Source organism: Nyctereutes procyonoides, unplaced genomic scaffold, assembly GCF_905146905.1.
Source record: "Nyctereutes procyonoides isolate TBG_1078 unplaced genomic scaffold, NYPRO_anot_genome, whole genome shotgun sequence".
Lineage (NCBI taxonomy): Eukaryota > Metazoa > Chordata > Mammalia > Carnivora > Canidae > Nyctereutes > Nyctereutes procyonoides.
The window spans coordinates 117,614,268-117,642,108 of NW_026575125.1; the positions used below are offsets into that span (position 1 = coordinate 117,614,268).

General features: G+C 37.9%; 1 protein-coding gene across 2 annotated transcripts in view; it reads right to left on the bottom strand.

Moving 5' to 3' along the window:
* Positions 1–27,051, bottom strand: part of GABRA3 (gamma-aminobutyric acid type A receptor subunit alpha3) — a 323,693-nt gene extending 296,642 nt beyond the window's left edge. The window contains exon 1 of one of the 2 annotated variants that reach the window (XM_055338646.1): positions 27,023–27,051. The gene's annotated coding sequence lies outside the window, so the exon portion shown is untranslated. Of the gene's footprint in view, positions 1–26,505; positions 26,621–27,022 lie in introns of those variants that run through there. The other variant, XM_055338645.1, reaches the window with a different exon arrangement.
* Between the last annotated feature and the right edge of the window lie 790 nt (positions 27,052–27,841).

Sequence of the window (27,841 nt, forward strand, 5' to 3'; positions counted from 1 at the left end):
AAAATAAAGAAAGGGATGCATAAAGTAGAACTTGAAGACATCCAAGAAGTTCTGCAGAGACTGATGACACAGAAGCTCTAATAAGTGAACACTGACCTTGTCAACTCTGGCCACAATATTTACAGGTAAATTCTGCTTAGGGCTATAGCACACCAAAACATCTGGAAAACTGTCACCCATCCATATGTATCACTTAAATGACCCTAACAGGTGATAATTCAAATTATTTTTTTTTACTTACCTCTGGGAGGTACTTGGCAAAGCAACAAAACCATTTATAGACAGAGACTCACAGACCCACCAATTAGAGACAGTAATTGAAGAACCAAATCACCAAAGAAGAGAAGATACCATGTGTAATTTACACAATCACCTCAGGCTGCTGGCCTGATTTACAACTAGCTCTATTATAAGAGTGCATTGACTCATAGTCCCTTCCAACTCAGCATCCAGATTCCAAAACATTCACCCCACAGTGATTCAGAGCCCTGGAGCTATGCTATGCTGCTGTGTCCTGCCTCTCATCCAAAGAGCTTCTCTCAATAGTTGTCTCTGGGGCTGCAGGCAGACAGATGAAACTGTATACTGAAGAGTAACTGCAGATTTGTAGTTTGTCTCCAGGGTGCAGAAGCTATAAACAGGAATGTGCAATGTTCATTGTTCAGGCAACATACCTTTATCTAAAAATGGGAAATCTACAGACCAGACATAAAAACACAGAAAGGTTATGCTCATATATACCAATTTCAGCTTCCAGACCACACTGAGAATATAACTGGGAGCATTGTTGTAACATGGATATTGTCCTGGATCCCCAAATGTTTCTGGAGACTGGATTGCTAAACAGGCACCCGAAAAGCAGGAGGAAATCACTCCTGTAGTAAAGATGAGAATGACTTCTCAGGCTGAATATCTACTTATTTCTGCCTGGATGTTAATGCTGCTGGAATGCTGCTTGTAACAATGAGATACCTTTTGCAAACATTTGGCAAGCATACACCCACTCTCCTAGAACAAGAGTTTCTTTCTCAAAATAAACCCAGCTAAAAACTGAGAAAGATGTATTGAAAGAAAGCAAGGAATGGGGGAAAGCAATACAGACCACTGAAAATGAAGAATTCTCTTAATGAGTCACCAACATGGAAGCAGAATAAAAAAAAAAATGAGAGGTTGATTAAGGGATTCAGGCACAAAAATATAGCCAAGCCTGTGTGTCAGTGAGAGAAAGCAGAAGCTTAAAAGGTTAGAGGAGAAGAAAAGAATGGAATTAAAAGAGAAGAAGAATTATAGTATATACAGGCGAATGAGACAGGTCAGAAAAACTGGTCGGAAATAAATTTAAGCAAAGGAACACAATCAGAACAAGTTCAGCCATGTTGGACATCCAAATGTTTGCTAAACATTCAAATGACTATTCTTATTAATCTACTTCTAATATATCACTCAAACCCATCTTCCTTCTCCTTCCCTCCTTCCCTCTCCCTCTTTCCATATACCAACCTATTTAAGTGGTATTAGCCTCCTTACATTCACTCTACTTTTAAACTGCTTTAATTCATTCCTCACACAGCAATCTGAGGGACCTATTAAAATGCAAATCAAATTATTTTAATCCTTTGCTTAAAACTCTTCAAAGCCTCCCTACTGCAGTTGGGAAAAGACTATAAACTCTTGAATTTGGCCTAAAAGGTCCTTTAATAATTAGCAAAATCCTAGGCCTCCAGGCTGAACTCCTAGTACTTGGCTTCTCAGTGTCAATGCCACATAAGCTTCCTCTCTCTATCTCTAATGCATTGGCACCATGACTCCCAACCTTACAGATGACCTAAGACCATAGAAAAACCTCCATTGGGCCATTCACCCTTCTGGAACCAGTGAAAACCATTGTCTTCTCCCCAAAGGTTAGTTGTTACCTCATCAATTTCCTCCAGTTCTGTTTCAAGTTCCAACATCAACCTAGTGACCATGATTTTTTTTTATGATAGTCACACACAGAGAGAGAGAGAGAGGCAGAGACACAGGCAGAGGGAGAAGCAGGCTCCATGCACCGGGAGCCCGACGTGGGATTCTATCCCGGGTCTCCAGGATCGCGCCCTGGGCCAAAGGCAGGCGCTAAACCGCTGCGCCACCCAGGGATCCCGATTTTTTTTTTTTTACTACTATTGTCTCTTCCTCCTATCTGTCACAAGACCCTCCTGCTTGGGTGACCATTGCTGCCCACCTGACCTACAAAAATCCTCTGCGATCAGTCTGTAGCCCTAATTTTAGGCAAGTCAAATTTTGCTGCCTCTATTGTCAAAAACACCTGCTGTTTGACCCAGCCTGAGTGGACTCATGCCTCCCTTGCTTCACAATCTAGAGTGAAACTCAGATACATAAATGTTAGAATCTATGATTACAGATTACGCATGGAAAACTAATCAAGGAGAACTCCTTTAACTAAGGCTTCAAATGGTGAGTAGTCATTATTTGAAAGGAAAATTATTGTCCATCCAGAAATCCCAAGGTATCATTACATTAAGCTAGCACTGTAGGTTCAGATAGGAAAAATTCCCTCCTCAGCTCCAAACAATGTATAGTAATGATAACTAAATCATAAAACATACTTGAAGAATAAAAACACAACCACAATTGCTTTACAAGAAAATAGAAAAAAAGAGAGAAAATATGTCCATGGAGCTGAAACAAACAAAAAAAGAAACTTAACAATAGAGTCACCTAAAGTCACTCACCTACTAGGAAACACGCAGAGGCAGAAAGGAGTTCAAAATCTGTGGGAATTGTGGCACGGTAGCAAAGTTAGGTTACTAAAGAAAACTAAAAAGGGAAACAAGGATTTCCTAGCTGTACATTATGACTTAAAAAGTTCTATGATGGCAGCCCCGGTGGTGCAGCGGTTTGGTGCCGCCTTCAGCCCAGGGCGTGATCCTGAAGACCCTAGATCGAGTCCCACGTTCTGCCTCTCTCTCTCTCTCTCTCTCTCTCTCTCTCATAAATAAATAAATAAATAAATAAATAAATAAATAAATAAATAATCTTAAAAAAAGTTCTATGATATGTATGCATAGCTGAGATTGGCAACTGAGGTGTTACCAGAGTGGTAGGAAGTATTAGAGATAGCTATGCAACTGAGACTTGTGTCATACCATCCACTGGCTCAAAAACTGGACCTTTGAAAAAAAAAACTGGACCTTTGTATCCTCATGGAACAAAAGTCCCAAACTGACACCATAAGCACTTCTTCTGAATGGGGAGCTGATCAAATAAAACATAATCCAGCCAGACCTAAAAGGGATTAGTAAAGCAAATAGAATAACTGAATTTTCTCATTTAAGGTAAGTTTGCAGCAAAATTCCAAGCCTATAAAAAATCTTGAAAAATTAATAAATTCAAGAAGTGTGAGGTTAAAATCCTAGGGAAATATAGCAATTTGAAAAAGACTTTAAAACAAATGTTTGACATCCTCCAAAAATAGGAATAAGCTTATGAAGAGCAAGAACAGAGATTATAAAATAAAAAAAGACATGCAAATCAGAAAATGTGTAAATTAAAAAAAAATACAAATGCTGTAAATCAAGTCTACAGACTCTGAAAAAAAAGCGCAAAAGAGAGCATAAACCCTGAACTGGATATGGATGAAGAAATAGTCAACTTTAAGATGTTTCTAAGAACTATCCTGAGAATGAAACACTGAGAGATAAAGACAAAGAAACTGATAAAATGAAAAAGAGGTTAAGAGACCTGGAGAACAGACTTAGAAGCTCCAACAAAGCCTAATAATGGTTCCAGAAGTAGAAAATAACGAGTATAGAGGAATGATAATGGCAAATTTTAGACTAATTTAAACTATCAGAATAGTGATGGCAAAGGAAAGATACTTGTATATATACTAAACTGAGAATTTACCACCTACAGACTTTCAATAGAGAAAATAATTATAAAAAATTACAAACTACAAGATTTTTAAAAACTTAAGAGTCCTTTGCAGCTACAGATAGTCAATTGAACATAAGCATTTGTTTCTGCTTTGTACTGAAACCCCAGTAAATTGGCAGTAAAAGAATTTAATTCAAAAACCAACAAAGAGAAAGGGAGATGGAACAAAAAAATTGTACAAGACCTCTTCAACCCTATTTATCACTCAGAATACAAGGAATTAGATCTTTATCCTTCAAGGGAGATACTTAGAATATTAATTTCCGTTGAACCTTGTTAGTCCAAAAGAAAGGACCTACAAACATCGACATCCTAGTTCTCAACAAAATAACCTCAGCATATAATATACCTATCGATTCACTCAGCATTTCTAATCAGTTTTAATGTTCCACTCTTCAACAGGAACAACCAACCAAGAAGGTGGGTAGCCTCTAGATGCTGGAAAAGGCATGGAAATGAATATTCCTCCAGAGCCTCAAGAAAGGAACACAGCTTTGCCAACACCTTGATTTTAGCCCTGGAAAACCTCCAGAACTATAAGAAGATAAATTTGTGTTGTTTTTAAAACCACTAGATTTGTGGCAATTTGTTATAGTGACAACAGAAAATGAATACAATATATTATCAGGCTCAGCTATGAATGGGATTAACATAGTCACAATAACACAAAATTAAATCAATATTAGGCTGTGATTAAACAGTGTGAAGATTGTCCAGATAGGGGGTTTTAAAAGTACCAAAATCTCTATCTTCCAGAGTGGAAAGTTAAGAAGTAATGCCTAAACATTTAAAATTAAGAAGGATCAATAATAAACATGTCATTTACGGATAGGTTATAAATACCTAAAAATTACCTAAAAGGGTTGAAATTGGTTGTGTCTGGGAAGAGGGCAGGGAACTACTGTTTTTTTTTTTCTTTTTTAATAGAAGTGTTGGGAATGAGCATGTTGCCTTATTGATTTTGGTGGGGGGTTTTCCATACAGTTGACACAAAATGTTACATTAGTTTCAGGTGTACAATTTAGTGATTTGACAAGTCACCATACAATGCTATTACAATATCATTGACTATATTCCCTATGCTGTGCCTTTTATTCCTGTGATTTATTCATTCCATTATTGGAAACCTGTATCTCCCTCTCCCCTTCTCTCATTTTATGCAACCCCCCACTCCCCCTTAACCTCTGGCAACCATCCCATTTGTTCTGTGTAGTTACACTTTTGATTCCACTTTTTGGGGTTTTTTTCTAAATTCCATTTATGAGTGGACCCATGTGGTATTTGTATTTCTCAGCCTGCCTTATTCCACTTAGCATAATACACTCTAGCTCCATCCATGTTGTCTCACATGGCACAACCTCATCCTTTTTTATGGCTTCATAATGTTTCATTGTGTGTGTATGTGTGTGTGTGTACATATACACACATTTTCCTTATTGATTCATCTATTGATGGACACTTAGGTTGTATCCTTATCTTAGCTATTGTTAATAATATTGCAATAAACATAGGGGTGCATTTATCTTTTCAAATTAGTGTTTCATTTTCTTTGGGTAAATACTCAGTAATAAAAGCATTGAATCATATGGTATTTCTATTTTTAATTTTTTGAGGAAACTCCATACTGTTTTCCACAGTGGCTATACCAATTTACATTCCCACCAACTACAAGGGCTCCTTTTGCTCCACATTCTCACCAACACTCGTCTTTGATTTTAACCATCCTGACAGGTATAAGGAGAGATCTCATTGTGGTTTTGATTTGCATTTCCCAGATAACTGATGTTGAGCACCTTTTCATGTGTCTGTTGACCATATATGTTTTCTTTGGAAAAATATCTATTCAGGTTCTCTGCCATTTTTTTAAATCATATTGTTTGGGGGTTTTTGGTGTTGCATTGCATAAGTTCTTTGTATATTTTGGCTATCAACTCCTTATTGTATATATCATTTGCAACTATCTTCTCCCATTCAGAAGGTTGTCTTTTTGTTTTGTTGATGGTCTTCTTCACTGTGCAAAAGCTTTTTATTTTGGTGTAGTCCCAATAGCTTACTTTTGCTTTTATTTCCCTTGCCTTAGGAGACCTATCTAAAAAAAAGGTTGCTAAGGCCGATGTCAAAGAAATTACAGCCTATGTATTCTTCTAGGAATTTTATGGTTTCAGGTTTCACATTTAGGTCTCTAATCCCATTTTAGTTTATTTTTGTATATGGTATAATAAAGTGGTTCAATTTCATTCTTTTGCATGTTGCTGCCCAGTTTTCCCAGCATCATTTACTAAAGATTCGATATTCTCCCCACTGTAAATTCTTGCCTCTGTCACAGATCAATTGATCCATATAACCATGGGTTCATTTCTGCATTTTCAGGTTTATTAGATCTTGATTAGTTTTTAGATGTTTTTTAGATCTCATATTTCTTAGGTAGAATCTTAGGTCATTGATTCAAGTTTGTTTTTGTCTAATAGATGCATTTAGTGCTATAAATACTTCAATACTTATTTAGCTCCATTTGATAACTTTTGATAAATGCCTTTTATTTTCACGTCCATTTCAATTAGGATCCTTTTTCTTTGCTTTTCTTTTTTGAGATTTTATTTATTTATTAATGAAAGACACAGAGAGGCAGAGACACAAGCAGAGGGAGAAGCAGGTTCTCTATAGGGAGTCCAATGCATAAAATTGGATATATATATATATATATATATATATATATATATATAATTTTGAAGATTCTTATTCATTCTTATGTTATTTTTAAAAATTCTATGGTGTTTCATATCTCCTGCATATATTAACTATGTTTTCTTCCTTCTGAAATTCTTATATTGAGGTATTATTTCTTTTCTAATTATTTTGGCTAGGACATAGAAAAGAATATTGCTTAGTGATAGGGATACAGCAGTTCTAGTTTTGTTCCTGATTTAAGTGAGATTGTTTTGAAAATGTCTTCATTAAGTACAGCATTTGGTGTAGATTTTGGTAGATACTGTTCAAATAAAGGAAGTTTCCTTGTGGCTCTATGCTAAGATTTTTATCATGAATAAGAGGAGACTTTCATTGCATGCTTTTTTCTTCATTTATTGAGCTGTTCACACATTTCTCTTAATATAATGTTAACATACATATTTTTAAATTACTGTAGGTAATTCAACCCCTTCTGGACCCCTCTCATTTTTTCAGAATGGTGAATTGCATTGATAGATTATTTAATACTGAACTGTCCTTTCATTTTTTGGATAAATCTACTTGGTTATGTACTATATGTGGCTGTATTTGTTTTCGCTTTTAAAATTTATCTGTGTTCATTAAGTTGATTTTATTATTTCTCTTCAATTTTGAAATCAACATTATGCTAAGTTCACAAAACGGGTTGTATAGCTCAATTTTTTTCAGTTTCTGGAACAGTTTGCAGAAGTCAAGATTAACTTTCATAATAGTTTAATACCACTGACTTGATTCTTGTGTGATCCCATTCCCTCTTTATACAGGGTATATGGAGGGAGATTTAATGTTTAACCTCCTGGTCCAATTTTCTGTTTCTTCCAGTTTGCAATTTCTTCTATTATTTTCAAAGGAATTTATCCATTTATTTTGTTTTTTAATGTAATGGCCTAAAGCTATTCATAATACTGTCATGATTTTTTTTTAAATCTGTTTTGACCTTTATCAAAATTATATGGAGATTGAATTTAAAGTTAAATATTTCTCCAAGGTTTCATTAAAAAGAACACCAAAACACAAAAATAGACATGTAGATCAATAGAATAGAATAGATAGCCCAGAAATAAACCCACAATTATATGGTCAATTAATCTATGACAAAAGAGGCAGGAATACGCAATGGGGGAAAGAAAGTCTTTTCAAAAATGGTGCTGGTAAAACTGGACAGCAATACGCAGAAGAATGAACTGGACCACTTTCTTACATCATACAGAAAAATAAATTCAAAATGGATTAAAGTCGTAAAAGCGAGACCTGAAATCATAAAAATCCTAGAAGAGAACACAGGCACTAATTTCTCTAACATACTTTCACTACTAGGATTTATCCCCCAAAAACAAAAAACACTAATTTGAAAAGATAAATGTACATCATGTTTATTGCAGTATTATTTACAATAGCCAAGATATGGATATAACCCAAGTGTCCATCAACAGATGAATGAATAAAAATGATGTGAGATATATATATATATATATATATATATAATTTATACATATATAAATAATGGAATATTATTCAACCATAGAAGAGAATGAGATGTTGCCATTTGTGACAACATAGATCTAGAGGGTAATATGCTAAGTAAAATAAGTCAGACTGAGAAAGACAAATACCATATGATTTAACTTATATGTAGAATCTAAAAAACAAAACAAACGAACAAAGAAACAGATAACAAAAAACAAACTCTTAAATACTGAGAGTTGATGGTTGTCAGAGGAGAGGCGGATTGGAACAGGGCAGGGGGGTAGATGAAATAGATAAAGGGGATTAAAGAAAAAAGAAACTTGAAAATGAAGAGCAAATTAAATTCAAGGAAAGCAGAAGCAAGGAAACAAGAATTCAATAAAAGAGAAAATAGGAAAACAATTTTTAAAATAAGTGAAGCAGGGATCCCTGGGTGGCGCAGCGGTTTTGCGCCTGCCTTTGGCCCAGGGCGCGATCCTGGAGACCCGGGATCGAATCCCACATCGGGCTCCCGGTGCATAGAGCCTGCTTCTCCCTCTCCCTCTGCCTATGTCTCTGCGCCTCTCTCTCTCTCTCTCTCTCTCTCTCTCTGACTATCATAAATAAATAAAAAATTTAAAAAAAAAGATTTAAAATAAGTGAAGCAAAAAGTTGGTATTTCAAAAAGATCAATAGAATTAGTAAACTTTTATACAAACTGGTATAGAGAAAAAGACAAGATAAAAATTACCATTATCAGTTATGAAGACAAGTATGTCACTATAGACATTACAAACATTAAAAGGATTACAAAGAAACATTATGAACAAGTTTATGGAGATAATGTAGATGAGATGAACAAATTTCTTTAAAGACATAAATCACCAATTCTTAAGAATATATAATATGAATAGACCTTTCTGTATTAAATCAATTAAATTCATAGTTTAAAACTTTGATCATAAAGAAAATTCCAAACAAACAAAAAAAAAACCCTGAAAAGCCCAGATGGCTTCAGTAAAGATTTCTACCAAATGCTTAAGGAAGAAATAGCACCAATTCTACACAAACTCTTCTAGAAAAATAAAAGAGGAAGAAACACCACCCAACTCACTTTATGAGGCCAGAATAACTACCATATCCAAATAAATGTAAGAAAAGAAAATTAAAGGCCAATAATCCTAATGAGCATACAAATAAAAATCTTTTAACAAAATATTAGCAACTGGAATCCAGAAATACGTAAAAGGACAATAATACATCATAACCAAGTAGAGTTTTATCTTGAGACTGCAAAGGTAGCTCAACACTGGAAAAATAATCACTGTAATTCTGCACATCAACAGATTTTTTTAAAAGATTATTTCAATAGATATAGAAAAATCATTTGAAAAAAATCCAACATATATTCATGATAAAATTCCTCAGCAAACTTCAGATAGAAGAGAACTCCCTCAAACTTACAAATGATATGTAAGACAAGTCTAATGCTGTGAATGGATAAAGATGGAATACTTTCCCCAATAAGATCAAGAGCAAGGCAAGGAGATCTGCTCTAACCACTTCAATTCAACATTGTATTACAGGCTCTATTCAGTTCAAATACAGCAAAAACAAAACAAAGCAAGCATACAATTTAGAAAAGAGGAAATAAAATGTATTTTTTATTTATTTATGATAGAGAGAGAGAGAGGCAGAGACACAGGCAGAGGGAGAAGCAGGCTCCATGCACCGGGAGCCCAACGTGGGACTCGATCCCCGGTCTCCAGGATCGCGCCCTGGGCCAAAGGCAGGCGCCAAACCGCTGCGCCACCCAGGGATCCCCTAAAAATGTATTTTTAGACAATATAATCATCTACATAGAAAATACAATCTAAGAAAAAAGGTCACTAGAACTAGTGAGTTATGTAAGGTCACAGAATGCAGTCAATATATAAAAATTAATTATATTTCTGTATATAAAAATAAACATTCAAAAGTTGAAATTTTTAAATGCCATAAGAGCATCAAAAATGTAATACTAAGAATAAATTTAACAAAATATATTCAAGACTTGTACACTGAAAACTATAGAAACATTGAGAGAATTTAAATAAATAAATAATGCAAAACTATACCATGTTCATATTTCAGGAGACTCAAGATTATTAAGATGTAATTTATCCCCAAATTAATGTATGAATTGATTTCAGTCCCATTAAAACTTTCAGCTGGATTTTTTGGGAGAAGAAACTGATCAGTTGGTTATAAAATTTACATGGAATACAAAGGACCTAGAATAGGCAAAATATTGTTGTGTGAAGAACAAAGCTGGAAGATCCATAATAACTTATTTTAAGATGTAAAGATGTAAATCAAAGAACCAAAACTATAAAATTTTAGAAAACAAATGAGAAAACCATTTTGAACTTAGTTAAGGCAAAGATTTCTCAGAATACAAAAGATAAAAGTCATAATACAAACTCCACATAGAAAATGAAAACACAAATCACAGAATGAGAGAAAATATTTTTCAAAATACCTGTCTCTTAAAGGATTGTAATATACATTTATTTTACGACTTAATAACAGAAATATAATACAAATATCTCAATTTTAAAATAGGCAAACCATTTGAATGGACATTTCTCCAAAGAAGACGTATAGATGACCAGTAAGCACATGAAAAGATGTGCAACATCAATAGTCACAGGGATATATATGCAAATTAAACTACAATGAGCTACCACTATATACTCACTAGAAGGGCTAAAATAAAGACAGACAAGGCAAGATAGAAGGTTAATACATACAAAAGTCAATTATTTTCCTGTATACCAGCAATAAACAATTGAAATTTGAAATTAAAAACACGACACTATTGGGAGCTTTTTTTTTTTATTTTTTATTTTTTGTTTTTTTTTTTTTCTATTGGGAGCTTGTAAAGATAGCAGAGTAGGAGGACCCTGAGCTCACCCTGTCCCATGTTTACAACCAGATATCATCCACTTCCAAGTCAATAAACTGGACAATGTTCCCAAGCCTGGCAGAAAAACTCTACAACCATATATAGAGAAGAAGCTGTATCTGAAACATTGGGACAATCAGAAAGGCAAAAGGTGAAAGGCAAAGGGAGGCTGCCCACAGAAGGGAGGGAGCTGGGCATGCAGAGAACAGAAAATAGGCCCTTGAACCAGGGAGCTCACACAGAGAAGACTGAAGACTAATCCACATAGCTTTAAAAATCAGAGGGGCTGAATTCCATAAGTTTGTATAACCACTGGGACTTGAAGCTTGGATCTTTAAAAGCCAGTTGACAGCACTGGGTGACCTCAGAGGGCAAGCAATAGCTGAGTGCTGGCCCTTAAAGAGACAGCAGCTTGTAGAGATGAGCCAAAATAAAAATGGCAGTTTACACAATGCCTGGAGCAAACAGGAGATGGATCTGTTTATACTGATTTTGGAGCTTGTTAGGGGGGTTCTCTGAAAACAAAGTACTTGGCAGACACCATTTTTCTCCCCCAACCCCCAGCATAAGTACAGAGACACCTGTGAGATGTAGGGCTGCATAGACACTTGCTACTTAATCTGCTAGCAGTGTGCCAAACCCATGACCTATCCTAAGGACTTACCCACTCCAAGCCTGCTGGACTCAGCCCTGGGCTAATGGAAAATTTTGTTAAAGCCATGTAGGGACCCTGCCCAACCATTGGGTACCCAGCTGCCATCAGGCACTGCACACATCCACTGTGATGTGCCTGGCCACACATCCCCAGACACTGAGATGCTGTACCCAGCCCTAAGCCCTCAGCTGCCATCACACACCACCAGGGCCATGGAGCACATGCCCAACCCTCCTTTGCACACAGCACTTAGTTGCTCACCCACAGCCTACTTCATGTGCCACCCTGCATGGCCTCAGCCACTGTAGCATGTCACACCCAGCCTCACATCCCTGGCCAACCTTGCATGTGGCCCCCAGCTGCTACATAGCTTCAGGTGATCCAGCATAGGACTAGTGGCCCAGCACAAATTTTGCTAACGCTGCTGCCCTGCTCCCAAGTTCTCTAATGGGCACACCCCCTCAGAATTGGCCTGCCTGTGTCCCACTAACACCACAGAGAGCAAGAACAGCTCACAACAGGCAGAGAGTAGGTGCAGAAGTCTGGACTGAAAGGGAAAGCTACATAGACAGAATAGCAAGGTGTAAACAACACACACAGGAGACTCTCATGAAGTGCCAGGTTCTAGTGAACAGGAGACAGTGCACTGCAAGGCACTCCAGGATCTCTTCTTGATAAAATCACTACCTTCAAGAGCAGAAGGCACAGCTGACTTTCTTAACACAGAAAAATAGACACAGAGGGGCAGATAAGATGAGGAGACAGAGAAATTTATCCCAAATGAAATAACAAGACAAGGCCACCGCCAGAGAAGAAGATAGAAGTAACATAACTGATAGATAATTTAAAGCAAAGATCATATCGATAATCACTGGACTTGAGAAGAGTGGAAGACATGAGGGAGATGCTTAATACAGAGATGAGGAATAACGTAGCAGAGATAAAGGTCACAAAAAATGAAATGAGAAATACACTTGATAGAATGAACAGTAGAATGCAAGAAGCAGAGGAATGGGGGCACCTGGGTGGCACAGATGGTTAAGCATCTACCTCTAGGTACTGGGGTCAAGCCCTGTGTGGGGCTCCCTGCTTGGTAGGGAATCTGCTTCTCCCTATCCCTCTGCCTCAGCCTCTTCTCATGCATGTATTCTCATATTCTCATTCTCTCTCTGTCTCTTTCTCTGTCTCAAATGAATAAATAAAATCTTTAAAAAAAAGAAGCAAAGGAATGAATTAGTGACCTAGAAAACAGAGTAATGGAAAATAAGCTGAACAAAAGAGAGAGAAAAGAATTATGCAAAACAAGAATGGACTTAGGGAACTCAGTGTCTCCATCAAACAGAGTAATATTCATATTATAGGAGTCCCAGAAAAAGAGGAAAAGGGATAGAAAATTTATCTGAAGAAATAATAGTTGAAAACTTCACTAATCTGGGGAAGGAAACAGACATCCTATTCCAAGAGGCACAAAGAACCCTCAACGGAATCAACAAAAGCAGATCCACACCAAGACATATTGTAATTAAATTTGCAAATATTGTGATAAAGAAAAAAGTTTAAAAGCAGCAAGACAAAAGAAGTCATTACTTACAAGATGAGCAAGAGATTTTTCAAAATAATCTTTGCAAGCCAGAAGGGAGTAGCGTGGTATACTCAAAGTGCTAAATGGGAAAAATCTGCAGCCAAGAATACTCTATCCAGCAAGGCTATGGTTCCAAATAGAAGGAGAGATAAGAGTTTCCCAGACAAACAAAAACTAAAGGACTTCATGACCACTAAATCAGCTCTGCAAGAAATATTAAAGGATACTTTTTAAGTGGAAAGGAGAGACCAAAAGCGACAGTATGGTGTCAGAAAATGAGTAGTAAAAATCAGCAAAATGAGCTCTACTTTAAAAATCAGTCAAGGAACTCACAAAAAAGGATATATACCTAACATGTGGGGAGGAGAAAACAATGAGTTCAAACTTCAATGACCATCAACATAATGTAAACTGCTACATACACAGGAGGTTATATACAAACCTAATGGCAACCATATATCAAAAACCACTAATAAATATGCAAAGAATAAGGAGAAGGAAACCCCAATATATCATTAAAAAATCAGCAAAACATGAAAGAATCACAGAAAATCTCCCGAAACAACCCAAAACAAATAACAAAATGACAGTACACTGCTATCAACAATTACTTTGAATGTAAATGGACTATATGCTCCCATCAAAAGACATAGGGTAACAGAATGGATAAAAAATAAGACCATCTATCTGCTGCCTACAAGAGGCCCATTTTAGATTTAAAGACACCTGCAGATTGAAAGTGAGAAGATGGAGAAATATTTTGCATGCAAATGAATGTCAAAAGAAAGCTGAAGTAGTAATACTTATATCAGAAAAAAAAAGACTTTAAAACAGACTGTAGGACACCTGAGTGGCTCAGTCAGTTGAATGTCTACTTTTGGCTCAGGTCATGATCCCGGGGTGCTAGGATGGAGTGCCACAGGTTCCCTGCTCATTAGGGAGTCTGCTTCTCTCTCTCCCCTCTGTTCATGCTCTCTCACTATTTCTCTCTCTCAAATAAATAAATAAATAAAATCTCTTAAAAAATAAAAAATAGGGATCCCTGGGTGGCGCAGCGGTTTAGCGCCTGCCCTTGGCCCAGGGCGCGATCCTGGAGACCCGGGATCGAATCCCACGTCAGGCTCCCGGTGCATGGAGCCTGCTTCTCCCTCTGCCTATATGTCTGCCTCTCTCTCTCTCTCTCTCTCTCTCTCTCTCTCTGTGACTATCATAAATAAACAAAAAAATTAAAAAATAAAATAAAAAATAAAACAGACTGTAAAAAGAGACAAAGAAGGACACTATATAATAATAAAGGGCATGGGGATCCCTGGGTGGCTCAGTGGTTTAGCGCCTGCCTTTGGCCCAGGGAGTGATCCTGGAGTCCCGAGATCGAGTCCCACATCAGGCTTCCTGCATGGAGCCTGCTTCTCTCTCTGCCTGTGTCTCTGCCTCTCATGAATAAATAAATACAATCTTTAAAAAAATAATAATAAAGGGGACAATCCAACAAGAATATATAACAATTTTAAATATTTTTGAGCCCAACACAGGAGTACCCAAATACATAAAACAGTTAATAACAAACATAAAGGCACTAATCAATAATAATACAATAACAGTAGCAGGGGGATCCCTGGGTGGCTCAGTGGTTTGGTGCCTGCCTTTGGCCCAGGGCATGATCCTGAAGTCCCGGGATCGAGTCCCACATCAGGGTCCCTGCATAGATCTTGCTTCTCCCTCTGCCTGTGTCTCTCTGCCTCTCTCTCTCTCTCATGAATAAATAAATAAAATCTTTAAAAAAACATTAGCAGACTTGACCACCCCACTTACATCAATGGACAGATAATCTAAACAGAATATCAACAAGGAAACAAGGGCTTTGAATGACATACTGGAACAGATGGATTTATTAGATATATTCAGAACATTCTATCGTAAAACAGCAGAATACACATCCTTTTCAAGTACACGTGGAACATGCTCCAGAATAGATCACATACTAGCCCACAAAACAAACCACAACAAATTCAAGAAGTTCGAATTCATACCATGAATCTTTTCTGACCACAATGCTATGTAACTAGAAGTCAACCACAAGAAAAAAATCCGGAAAGACCACAGATACATGGAGGTTAAATGACATGCTACTAAACAATGAATGAGTCAACCAGGAAATCAAAGAAGAAATAAAAATACAAGGAAACAAATGTAAATGAAAACACAGTGGTCCAAAACTTCTGAGATGCAACAAAAGCAGTTCTAAGAGGGAAGTTTATAGCAATACAGACCTACCTCAAGAAGCCAGAAAAATCTCAAACAACCTAACCTTATACCTAAATGAGTAAGAAAAAGAACAAAATCCAAAGCCAGCAGCAGGAAATGATAGGATTGATAGGAAATGATAAAGATTGGAGCAGAAATAAATGAATGGAAACTAAAAAAAAAAAAATAGAAGAGATCAAGAAACAAGAAGTTGGTTCTTTGAAGAAAATCAACAAAATTGATAAACCTCTAGCCAGAATTATCAAGAAAAAAAGTGAAAGGACTCAAACAAAATCACAAATGACAGAGAAGAAATAATAAACACCACCACAGAAATAAACAATCATAAGAGAATATTATGAAAAACTATATGCCAACAAATTGGACAACCTAAAAGAAATGATAAAGGGCTAGTTTCCAAAATCTATAAAGAACTTATTAAACTCAACACCAAAGAAACAAACAATCCAATCATGAAATGGGCAAAAGACATGAACAGAAATCTCACAGAGGAAGACATAGACATGGCCAACAGGCACATGAGAAAATGCTCTGCATCACTTGCCATCAGGGAAATACAAATCAAAACCACAATGAGATCCCACCTCACCCCAGTGAGAATGGGGAAAATTAACAAGGCAGGAAACAACAGATGTTGGAGAGGATGCGGAGAAAAGGGAACCCTCTTACACTGTTGGTGGGAATGTGAACTGGGGCAGCCACTCTGGAAAACTGTGTGGAGGTTCCTCAAAGAGGTAAAAATAGACCTGCCCTATGACCCAGCAATTGCACTGTTAGGGATTTACCCCAAAGATTCAGATGCAATGAAATGCCAGGAGGGACACCTGCACCCCGATGTTTATAGCAGCAATGTCCACAATAGCCAAACTGTGGAAGGAGCCTCGGTGTCCATCGAAAGATGGATGGATAAAGAAGATGTGGTTTATGCATACACTGGAATATTCCTCAGCCATTAGAAACGACAAATACCCACCATTTGCTTCAACGTGGATGGAACTGGAGGGTATTATGCTGAGTGAAGTAAGTCAATCGGAGAAGGACAAACAGTGTATGTTCTCACTCATTTGGGGAATATGAATAATAGTGAAAGGGAATAGAAGGGAAGGGAGAAGAAATGTGTGGGAAATATCAGAAAGGGAGACAGAACATAAAGACTCCTAACTCTGGGAAATGAACTGGGGGTGGTGGAAGGGGAGGAGGGCGGGGGGTGGGGGTGAATGGGTGACGGGCACTGAGGGGGACACTTGACGGGATGAGCACTGGGTGTTATTCTGTATGTTGGTAAATTGAACACCAATAAAAAATTATTAAAAAAAAAAGAAATGGTTAAATTCCTAGAAACATAAACTACCAAAACTTAAAAAGGAAGAAATAGAAAAATTGAACAGAACATTAACCAGCAAAGAAATTAAGTTGATAATCAAAAAACTCCCAACAAACAAAAGTCCAGGACCAGATGGCTTCACAGGCAGATTCTATCAACTATTTAAAGAAGATTTAATACCTATTCTTAAACTATTGCAAAATATAGGAAAGGAAAGAAAACTTGCAAATTATTCCATGAGGGTAACATTACCCTGACACCAAAATCAGGTAAAGACACCACTAAAAAAGAGAACTTACAAGCCAATATCCCGGTCAACATACAGGCAAATATATGTAGTAATCTGCTCATTGTTTTAGACGCTTCTCTGAGTTTCTAAATACTTCAGAGTATTCAAAACTTTAAAAAAGAAACATAAAATAAATGTATAAATGATAAATTTATAATAATAAATTTGAGCAAAATGAAGAAATAGAAATTAAAATTATAAATAGCAAATTCCCTATATACCAGCCATAATAAATTAGCAGAAATAATGAAAGATCCCTTTCACAAAATTAAAAGCATAACATAAATCTTACTATTATACACTCTAAAGAGATAGATATATAGAGGGTCAGATTCCACCCAGCTGGTAAGTAGAAGAGCTGAGGTAATAAAAATTATTTTAAAGCTACAAAATATTTAAACTTTGTAACTAGGACAGAAAGAGTCAGGCTACAAAATATGGAAATTAAATAAATCCCAAAGAGAATCCACTATATATATAACAATTTATATATATTAAATGTGGCATCACAGAACAGTGGGAAAGGATTAATTATTCAGTATTTGTTATTGTGAAAACATTGAAAGGGAAAACAATTTAGAAAATTATGTCGCATCACACACCAAAATAAATTCCAAAAGGATTAAACAATTAAATATAAGCAATAAAAATGAAAAAAAATCCATTTAAGCACTTATCTAACTTGGGTGGGGAAAAACTTACACATGAATTCATCAGAAAAAAATACAAATGAGGGGATCCCTGGGTGGCTCAGCGGTTTAGCGCCTGCCTTCAGCCCAGGGCATGACCCTGGAGTCCCGGGATCGAGTCCTGCATCAGGCTTCCTGCATGGAGCCTGCTTCTCTCTCTGCCTGTGTCTCTGCCTCTCTCTGTGTGTCTCTCATAAATGAATAAATAAAGCCTTAAAATATATGAATGGAAAGATATATGTAATTACATAAATGTTAATTTGTGCATAAAATTTCATTTAAAACACAAACCTGGGAAATATTTTCCACATATACCAAAGAAAGGTCTAATGTCTATTAAATCTATACACTGTCCATACAAATGAATGACATGTAAGTTCTCAATAGAAAAATGTATACATGTCATGAATATATGTTCATGGGAAGGGAACAAAAGTGACCAAGAAACACAAGATAGTCTTCATATTCAGTTTAATAAAAAACATATTAAACCAGTAAGATATCATTTTGCCTCTATTATATTTGCAGATTTTAAAAGAACAAACACCCAGTATTAGTATAGGTGTATGAGCAATGGTCTGTCTTATACAGTGAGACAACTTCACACATCTATCAAGAGCCTTTAAAATTTAATTCTTTGGTACAATAATGCCTCTTATAAAAACCCATCTTAAGAAAATCATTTATTCAACAAATATCTAGCAAGGATCTATAATGTATCAATAAATTGCTCTAGGTACTGGGAGGTACAATAGTGAATGCAAAATAAAGAAAAATCTCTGTGCTTAAGGGGCTTGCAATTTAATACAATGATCCAGACAATAAATTAGTAAACTATCTGAACTATTAGGTTATGATACAGATCAGGGAGAAAAAGATAAAGTAGGAAAAGAGAAGAGTGAGTGTTGGAGGTGTAGGGCTTGCATTTTTATGGATATTGTTATAGGAGACCTTATGGAGGTAACATTTGAATTAAAGACCTAAAACAGGTGAGGTTCAAAGAAGCAGAGTTTTGTGCATAAAGGTATACATTGCAGGGCTATTCATGATAACTTATGATTAAAAATAATTTAAATGACTGATAAAGGATCTGTTGAATAATGTAGGTACAATTGTACAAATGAAAATTATGAAGCCATTAAAAACTGTCTAAAGGCTGGTGAATGATATGATGAAATGCTTACAGTGTAATACCGATGGAGAAGCCAGATATGAAATAATACATGTAAGGTATGATCCCAATTACGTAAACATGGAAACACATCTGGGAGGAAGCAGAGCAAGTTGTCTTTGGACAAGGCATTTAGAGGTGATTTGTGTTTTCTCTCCATTTTAAAAATTTTCCATTATGAGGTTGTTTCATTTTATAAGTAGAAAAAATTAGAAGTAGATATTACAGTCTCAAGGAAGATTAATAAATGTACAAAGTTTTTTAAATAGTGGTGTTAATCAGCCATGTCAAGGACACTGGGTCCAGCTTTGGATATTTTATATTAAGAGTGATACTAAAAACTTGAGTATCTCCTATAGAAGATATTCAAAATATATGTCATATGAGCTCAAGAATTGGGAATATATGGACTGAAGAAAAGATGAAAAGAACAAACTCTCTTTAAACTTTTGAATGGCTAATTACAGGGCAAGGAAATGGAAATTAGTCAGCATTCCTGTTGCTCCAAGGAGCAACCAATGGGTTAGATTCAGAAGACAGATGTCAGATCAGTATAAAGAACTTGCTAACAATCACAGTTATCAGGTGGTGTTAAGCAACCTTTCCCAACTATTCATACTGAAAATAAATGACCATATGTATCAGTTGATAAGATTGCCTTTATATGATTGGTAAGGACCCTGCTATTTCTGAGCTCCTCTTGTACTATTTTAAAAAGTTATTTTATGCTATGATCACTTACATAATTCCACCCCCATCCACCTCCCCTTCCCTTCCAAAAATCTATGTAATACTTGATTCCTTTTAAGAAATCATTTTTAAACAGAAAAGAATACCCTTCAAAATATACATCCTGGAGATTTTTATTCTTCTTTCTGTGTATAGTGAGGAGACATTGTGTACAAACATCAATACCTTTAAAATCATGTTTTAAGTATAAAAAATGTTTTTCTATTACCAACCAGTATTTCCCTTTACCACATTTATCTTTCACCTAGGAAGAGACTGTCTGGACCACTACATTTCAGCATATGAGATAATCACCTTGCCTCTGTTCCACAGTATCCTGTACCATTTTCTTTACAGTGCCCTTAGTTCATATTATAATCAGCAGTGGTGAAAATATCACCCAGTACTCAGTTACTACAGATTTTAGAACACAGTCAGTTCTTTTCTTAGCTTTCAGAACAGTGATGATTTCAACCATCTCAGGAATAGAACAGGAAAGGGCCTTCCTGTGATCTCTTCTAAGCCCTATGAATACTTCCAACAAAATTAGCAACCTTCAGAATTCCATATAAAATCCTGAGTGTTGCTCAAACAAGTGACTGAGCCTGAACTACCAGCACTGGACCATAAGAATGTAGTAAAGAATAGAGCATAAACTATACAATCTTTCAGCGTGGTTTAGTCCAATTTTCTTCATTTTACAGTTATGGAAACAGGCTCAAACAAGTGATTTGTCACAAGAAACTAAGCATCCAAACTAAGACTAGAATCTAGACTAGGCTATCTGAAATCTCATCTTCAGAGAGATTTTTAATATCCAACTCTTCTTATTTTTGTCTTATCAAGTGTGTCTTTCTCTAACTTGTTGAATGGGAAGAGTGAACATCTGGAAAGAGTGCTGACTCATTGAGAATTTCAGTTAAGCAGCACGACATATAACCTGGTTTCAAGTAAGCCTGTGTTCTTGAGGACATGAGACTAGAGGGAATCTTACCTTTCCTTACAGCACTATCATCTGCCAAACAACAGCAAAATGGATATGATCATCCAGTCTTTTAGTAAGCACTGTGAGCATCATAACGGGGAGGACTATTAGAAACTGGGTGTTGTCAGTACACAGTTTTGCTGAAAAGTCTAATAATGGTAACCCAGCCTTCCTTCTTAGAGCAGTATATTTTCCTCTCTACACTAATCACAATGTACAAGCACATAATTCAATAGTTTGTAGAATAAGGTCTATCTCAGTATCTAACTCGTGAGCCCAAACAGCAAAAACCATGTTTATTTTGCTCACCATTACATTCTCCATGTTAGTAAATGATAGGTATTCAAGAAATATTTGTCCAACTAATAGATTAGACCTCTCCTCTACTGGCTCTTTCATCATGCTGTATTCTCAAATGTTCCTTCCACACGCCTGTCCTCTCCTCTGTAGCCTTCACACAAGCTTATCTTTGTTTTCTCATATCCTAAAGCATAAGCATTCCTCAAAGAAGAGATCTTTGGATCCATTCTTTCTACTTCAAGTACTGTGTCTATATCAATGACTCCCAAATCACTCTCCAGTTGACTTATTTTGAGAGCTCCAATTCCACATTTCTTTCAACTATACCCAGTACCTTTAGCTGGCCTGTGTGACCTCAGTCAAATCACGTGACTCCCCGTCTCAGGATCAGTCAGGATCACCCATAAAATAAGGGAATTGCTTCTCTACTGCGTATAGAAGTTCTAATTCTCCAAGCTAGCATTTAACATTATTTTACAGCCAAGCCAAATATTCCTTACATACCTTTACCATACATTTTACTCCAACATAACTAAGCTCCTCACTGTTCCTAATCCATGTCCTCTGCTTTTCTGGCCTCTTCCTAGAACAGCAAACTGTGTCTCCAAAGTTTGCCTAATCTTTGAAGCCCACTTCAAACAGCACTTCTGGGAAGCTGTCTTTGATCTCCTTGCATGCCCTTCTTTTATGTGTGTGGATTTCATTCTCCTGGAATTATAGTTGTTTATATATTTCTTCGCTCTCTTACTTGACTCTGTCATCTCAGAGGGCAGAAGCTATTCCTAAATCAGCCTGTATCTCCCACATTGCCTTTGGTTCATAGCACTTAGTAACCTTATACTGAATGGATTCAGTTTAGGCGATATCAGTCATCCTGCTTAAAAAGCCTTTAATCAGTCCCTGTGTTTCTGGAATAAACATCAAAATCCCTACAATGGCCCACTTCAGCCACACCAGCTTTTGTTGATTTCTTAAATTCACTGTGCATCTCAAGGCCCTCATGCATGCTCTTCTCTTCATCTACAAAACTGCTCCACCCCACCATAACCTCATCCCACCCCACCCCCATGTCTCTACTCAACCTTAAGATCAGTTCCTCAAGGAAGGTTTTCTTAAACCCCACACTAGATCAGTTTTTTTTTCTGTTATATACTTTTATAGCCCCAACCTCATATTTTTCTTTCATAGCATTTATTACTGACTGAAATAACAGTTGTGTGAGTATCTGATTTATGGCCTCTTCCCCATCAAACTATAAGTTCCAAGCAAGCAAAGGCCATATCTGTTTTGCTCACCCTTGCATCATCTGCATGGTGCTTAATCACATCACTGAATAAATAGCTGTTGAACCACTAAATTGATGAACAACCGATTTAAAGGTAAAGATTTGGGACTTAGGGTGTATAAAATCTTTGCCTGGCTTGCTGTAATTCATTTAAAATAAAATTGGGGAGATCCCTGGCTGGCTCAGCCATTTAGCGCCTGACATTGGCTCAGGGCGTGATCCTGGAGTCCCGGGATCGAGTTCCGCATCAGGCTCCCTGTGAGGAGCCTGCTTCTCTCTCTGCCTGTGTGTCTCTGCCTCTCTGTGTGTGTGTCTCTCATGAATAAATAAAATCTTAATAAAATAAAATAAAATAAGGATGCCAGGTAAACTGGCCTTATATTTATCATTAGAGATTTATAAAATAGAATAAATACTGCCTCCCAAATACTAGAAGGAAACCAAAATTACCTTTCTTTAAGGAATGTATGGCTTCAAAAGGCATAACCAACACCAAGTGACTTGTTCATTCACTTAATGAACATTTATTAAACATCTACTCTACGCCACACACTAGGATCGTGGCTGTTAGTACAATAAATTGGAGTGACAATTTACTTGTTGTAATATATATCTAAGAGGGGCATTTATAAAATCTAAAAAAAAATGTTTATGACAGTCACAACAAGTGATGCTACTTTGTAAGAATATTAAGTTCTCTGTCAAAGGAGACATTTAACCTGATGGTGAAAAATCATTTAGCAAAAATGACTTTGAAATTATAAGTGGGCCTCTTAAATTAGTGGCAGCCTAGTGCATTGCCATTCAAAGTGTGGTCTACAGATCAATGCCTGTCTGCAAACTATTATTGCCAGGCAGTAATGACCTAGGTACAGAAATTGAGAATAAGGACTTATAAAATATTATAGCAATTTAAAAAATATTTAAGGATTTTAGTTATTTATTCATAAGAGACACAGAGGGAGGCAGAGACATAGGCAGAGAGAGAAGCAGGCTCCCTATGGGGAGCCCAATGTGGGACTCGATCCCAGGACCCCAGGATAAGGACCTGAGCCAAAGACAGCCACTCAACCACTGAGCTACCCAGGCGTTCCTAAAAATTATTTTTATGTCTATTGAATCTAGTAATAAAAATGTGGGCTTATATTTTGCCTTCTCTTTCATTTTCTAATAATTCATAATGTATTTTATTGAACTAACAGTCTATGATGGATTGAAAGATTTTTAAAAACTGGTCTTTGAACAAGGTAGTTTGAAAAGCACTGGAACAGCAGATTCGGGATTACCTGGTAATTAGTTAAAATGGAAAAATCTCAGATTATACCCCCAGACCCTATCAATCAGAATTAGCATTTTAACAAGATCACCAAGAGATTCTTTTGCATATTAAAGTTTGATAAGCACTCCCCTAGATGATTTTGGAATCCCTAAGAACGCTGAGATTTTATAATTTACTTCAGATGGAGAATCATGGATCTGAAAAGTCCCTTGATGATACAATCCATCTTATCATTTTTAGATGTAAAACTGAGGTCCATGGAGAAGGACTCAGGTGTCCAAGGAAACTGGCAAATTAGCAGAGCTAGGAATAGAACTCAAATTCCCTAGCTCCCAGCTCAGTCCTCCACTCTAACACACTGGGTGCTCACTCCTACTCCACCCAGTCTCATTCTGCACCATCCCCTCGGTGATGTCACTGTTTCTGAGATACTTTCTGACTCAAGAATATATTCTTCTACCTTCCATATACTGTGTGAACCTTGAATCACCACTATTTCAAGTGTCTCCTTTATGCTAATTGCCCTTAATCCCTGTTGCTCAAATCTTCCCACATGCCTATTCTCTGGCTGCTATAATGGACATTCTGGAGCTTCAGAAGGACTAACACTAACTGATTCTGGTCTTTAGGGGAAAAAAGAGAGCTTCTTTGTTCCCATGAGTCCACCTGATACCAAAAAGCAAGCTTTTCCAAGGAAGACAACATACACCATTAAGACTGCTTAAGAAAGCTCAGTATGCTCAGTTTGTGACTGACAAACGAGAATGGGATACTGCGCCATATTAATAAAAGTCTAGCTTCCAAAATGAGGCAAGTGATGATCCTTTACTTGTGATCTTGTCATATCTGAGACTTTGAGGGCAGAAGTATGACTGCTGTCTTCAACTATCTGAAGAGCTATTATTAAGAAGAAGCAAATTTGTTGCAGCTAGTCCCAAAGAACCAACGAATACAAGTTACAGGAAGACAGACCTTGGCTTATAATAGGAATTACTTTCTGGCAACCAGAATTGGTCAAAGATAAAAAGAGCCATCTAATGAGCTCCCTGTCACTGCAGGGAGATCAAATAGAAATCAGTCAATGAATTGAATGCTTAGGACAAATTGAAGAACTGGGTGGAGAAGTAAAGCCTAATGACCTTCCAGTTCCAAGTTTTTATTATTCTAAAATTTTCAGGACAATGTGACTCTAAGCCCTCAGAAAATAAGAGAAATATCTGGTCCTGAGAAAAAGCAGCCTTTGTGGATATGAGATGGACGACAGTGAAAAAGTGAAGTCTTTCCAGGTAGCCTTTCCAAGGAAAGAAGGCTGGCCAAGGAAGCCTTTTGGGCGGCAACTCCAGGAAACCCAGGTGAAGCTTGGGCCAGCCACTAGGCCAGCTACTAGCCCCCCCCCCCCAACTCTTAAGTTCCTATTACCTTACACAAAGGCTAGGCTACTACTTTCCAAAAAAAATTCTTTTGCCAAGCAGTACCCTTCCTACTACACCTACACTTGCCTAACCAACAGAGGTGCAAAATTTTTCCCAAGGAAGCAGTAGTGCTTAACGTCAAGACTATGCATTCTAGGCCCAGGTTGCTTGTGTTTTAACTCCTAACCGGGACATTTAATTACTCTGTAACCTTAGACAAGTTACTTAACCTCTCTGTGCTTCAGTTTCCTCATCAGTAAACCAAGGATAATAATAGTATCTGGTCATAGTGTTGGTGTAAGAATACACATTAAACCCTCAGCCTGAGATCCAAAACATACTGGGCACTCAACAATGTAGCGATTAGTATTGATGTAATAATTACTGCCATAGGCATGGCAGTGTTGCTAACTCAGAAAGCTCCATCAAGCATCCAGATCCCTTCTCCTACCAGTTCAGAGGGGCTTACTACAACAGCTTCAGCCAATCCTCCAGACATCCAGAACAAGCTGATCCTCGATAAACCATACAATTCGCACCAGGAATGCTGGCTCCTCACTCTGCTCTAAATCCAAAAGCCACCCCTCCCCCAGTCCTCCTGCCTATGCCACCCTCGGCCACAATTAGAGGACCAGCAAACTGCGAGGCCAATTCCAGACAAACCATCAGGTGTTTCTTCCTTCTCAAGGACGTAGCTGGACTTAATACCAAGCCTGCCAGTGGGATGGGGTAGGGTATCTGAATCCCTGGTCTAGCCTGTCTGTTCAACTACCTAGGATGGGGAGTGCGCAGGCAATGGGGCTTCCGACGGGGAAGCAAGAGAAGCCTCCCAAGTTTGTAAAGGAACTCAGGCCCAACCCCACAATGAACCCCTTAAAGGAAGGGGGGAGGTCTCAAGCTGCTTTCAAAGGAAGCAGTTATTTACAACTTTCTACTCAGTTGCATTTGGGAAAGGTAACAGGGAGAGGAGGGGAAGGGCTGCATGGTGTTCTCCCTCTTTCTCAATTCCAGCAATGAGAAACAGCTGCAGAGAAAGAGTTAAAGGAGGAAGGAAGCTCCAGCCATTACCCCATCCCCGTGCCTAGGGCTGTCTGGGGGGTCATGACTGTGCTGTCTGCTCTGGCTAGGGGACACTGGGTGGCTTTCTGCAGCAGCTGCCGGGCCCCCCAAGCAATTTGCAAGGTCAAGGCTGACCTGTTTCCAAAAAGGAACAAAACAATTCACTGACAATGAAGCAAATCACGCATACACCACATCACAACCCCCCTCCCCAAATCAGGTTTTACCCCAGTTCCTCCCTGCCCAGATGCCAACTCTGGGCTCCCACCAGCCCCACAGGGGAACCCAGGATAGCATCACAGCTGCAGAGCGTGTCTCGCCTCCCCGGCCAACCCAAGGAGACTCTCAGTACGGGGGAGAGATGCTATCGCTAAAGGAGACCTGGGCTTGGGGGAGGGGGAAGGAGGGCCAGCTATGCTCCTTACCAAGCGCCACAGTCACTTCCCCGAAGCGGAGAGAAGAGAAGGATGAATGAATTGAAACAAGTTGGAGATTGAGTCCTCACAGAGCTCGGCTTCCTCTTCTCTTTCTCTGGGTCTCTCTCCTGGTCCCTCTCGTCTCTCTGCTTTGCTCGCTAGCTTGCGCGCGCTCACGCTCTCCCTCTCCCTCTCTCTCCTCCCCCTCTCCCTCTCTCTCTCTTTCTCCCGCCTCTCCCTATCTCTTCTCTCTTCCCTCCTCCCCTCCCCCCTTGCTGGCTTTAGATTCACCATTGCCTGGTGCTGAGCACGCGGCTGTGCTAGGGCTCCGGAATACAGTGCTGCAAGGCTTTGGATCTGTGGTGCTTTTAGGAAAGACTAAAGTAGTATTTTATTATTTAAGGTTTCCAGCAGAGAAATAGAGAGAAGCTCAGAGGGAAGGGGAGGAGCAGAGGAATCAAGGGAAAGAGAAAGAGAGCAAAAGGGTAAGAGCAGTGAATAGGAGGATAAAGGAAGTATGGATTACCATGCTGATGTGTAATGCTTGCTAGCTGCTCCAAGACAGAAAACAAGCGGTCTGTCTCCCTTATATCCCTATGGGTGTGTCTTCTTAGCTCAGGCTCCAAATAAAGGTTTCACAATCCTGTCTGTTCACATTCCATCTCTACGAACAGTAATGAGCTAAAAAAAAAAAAATACATCAAAGAGGTTGTCATTCCCTCTCCACTAAGAAGAAAGGGTTCAGCCACATCGATTCCCTAACGACCTAACTGCCACCTCCACCCCCCACCAAGTAGGTGTGAAACCAATTCAGAACTGTCAATTGGAGCTTCCCTCTAGGCAAAACAGACTGGCTGCAGAACCACAATGCTTTCCTTTCAAGAACCTCAGAAGGGAATATAGGTATAGGTAAGTGTGTGAGCCTCATGTGCATTTGCACATGGGGAAATGGGACGGAGAAGAGAAGGAGATTCTTTAAAATGTAGAAGAATTGTAGCAGAGGGTAAAGAGACCTAGGCTAAGAATAAAATAAAGGAACTTAGGTTTGAATCCTGCCTGTAAAAATTGCTCCACTGTACCTTGACAAGTTACTTCTTTAATCTGGCTCTCAACGTGTACCTTCAGTGGCAAAATGAATGGTGAGATGTAGATGATCTTGAAAGACTCTTTGATACCTAAGAATCTAGGCTCTAAAACAGGCAAAAAAAATCCCAGGTGATGAAGAAATTCATTTGTTGATAATGAAAAAAATACTACCAAATTTCAAGATTTCTCCAAAGATGGGTCCTCAAATGGGATCCCAAATCACACTGACATGACATTCCATTTTGAATGTTTTAAGGGC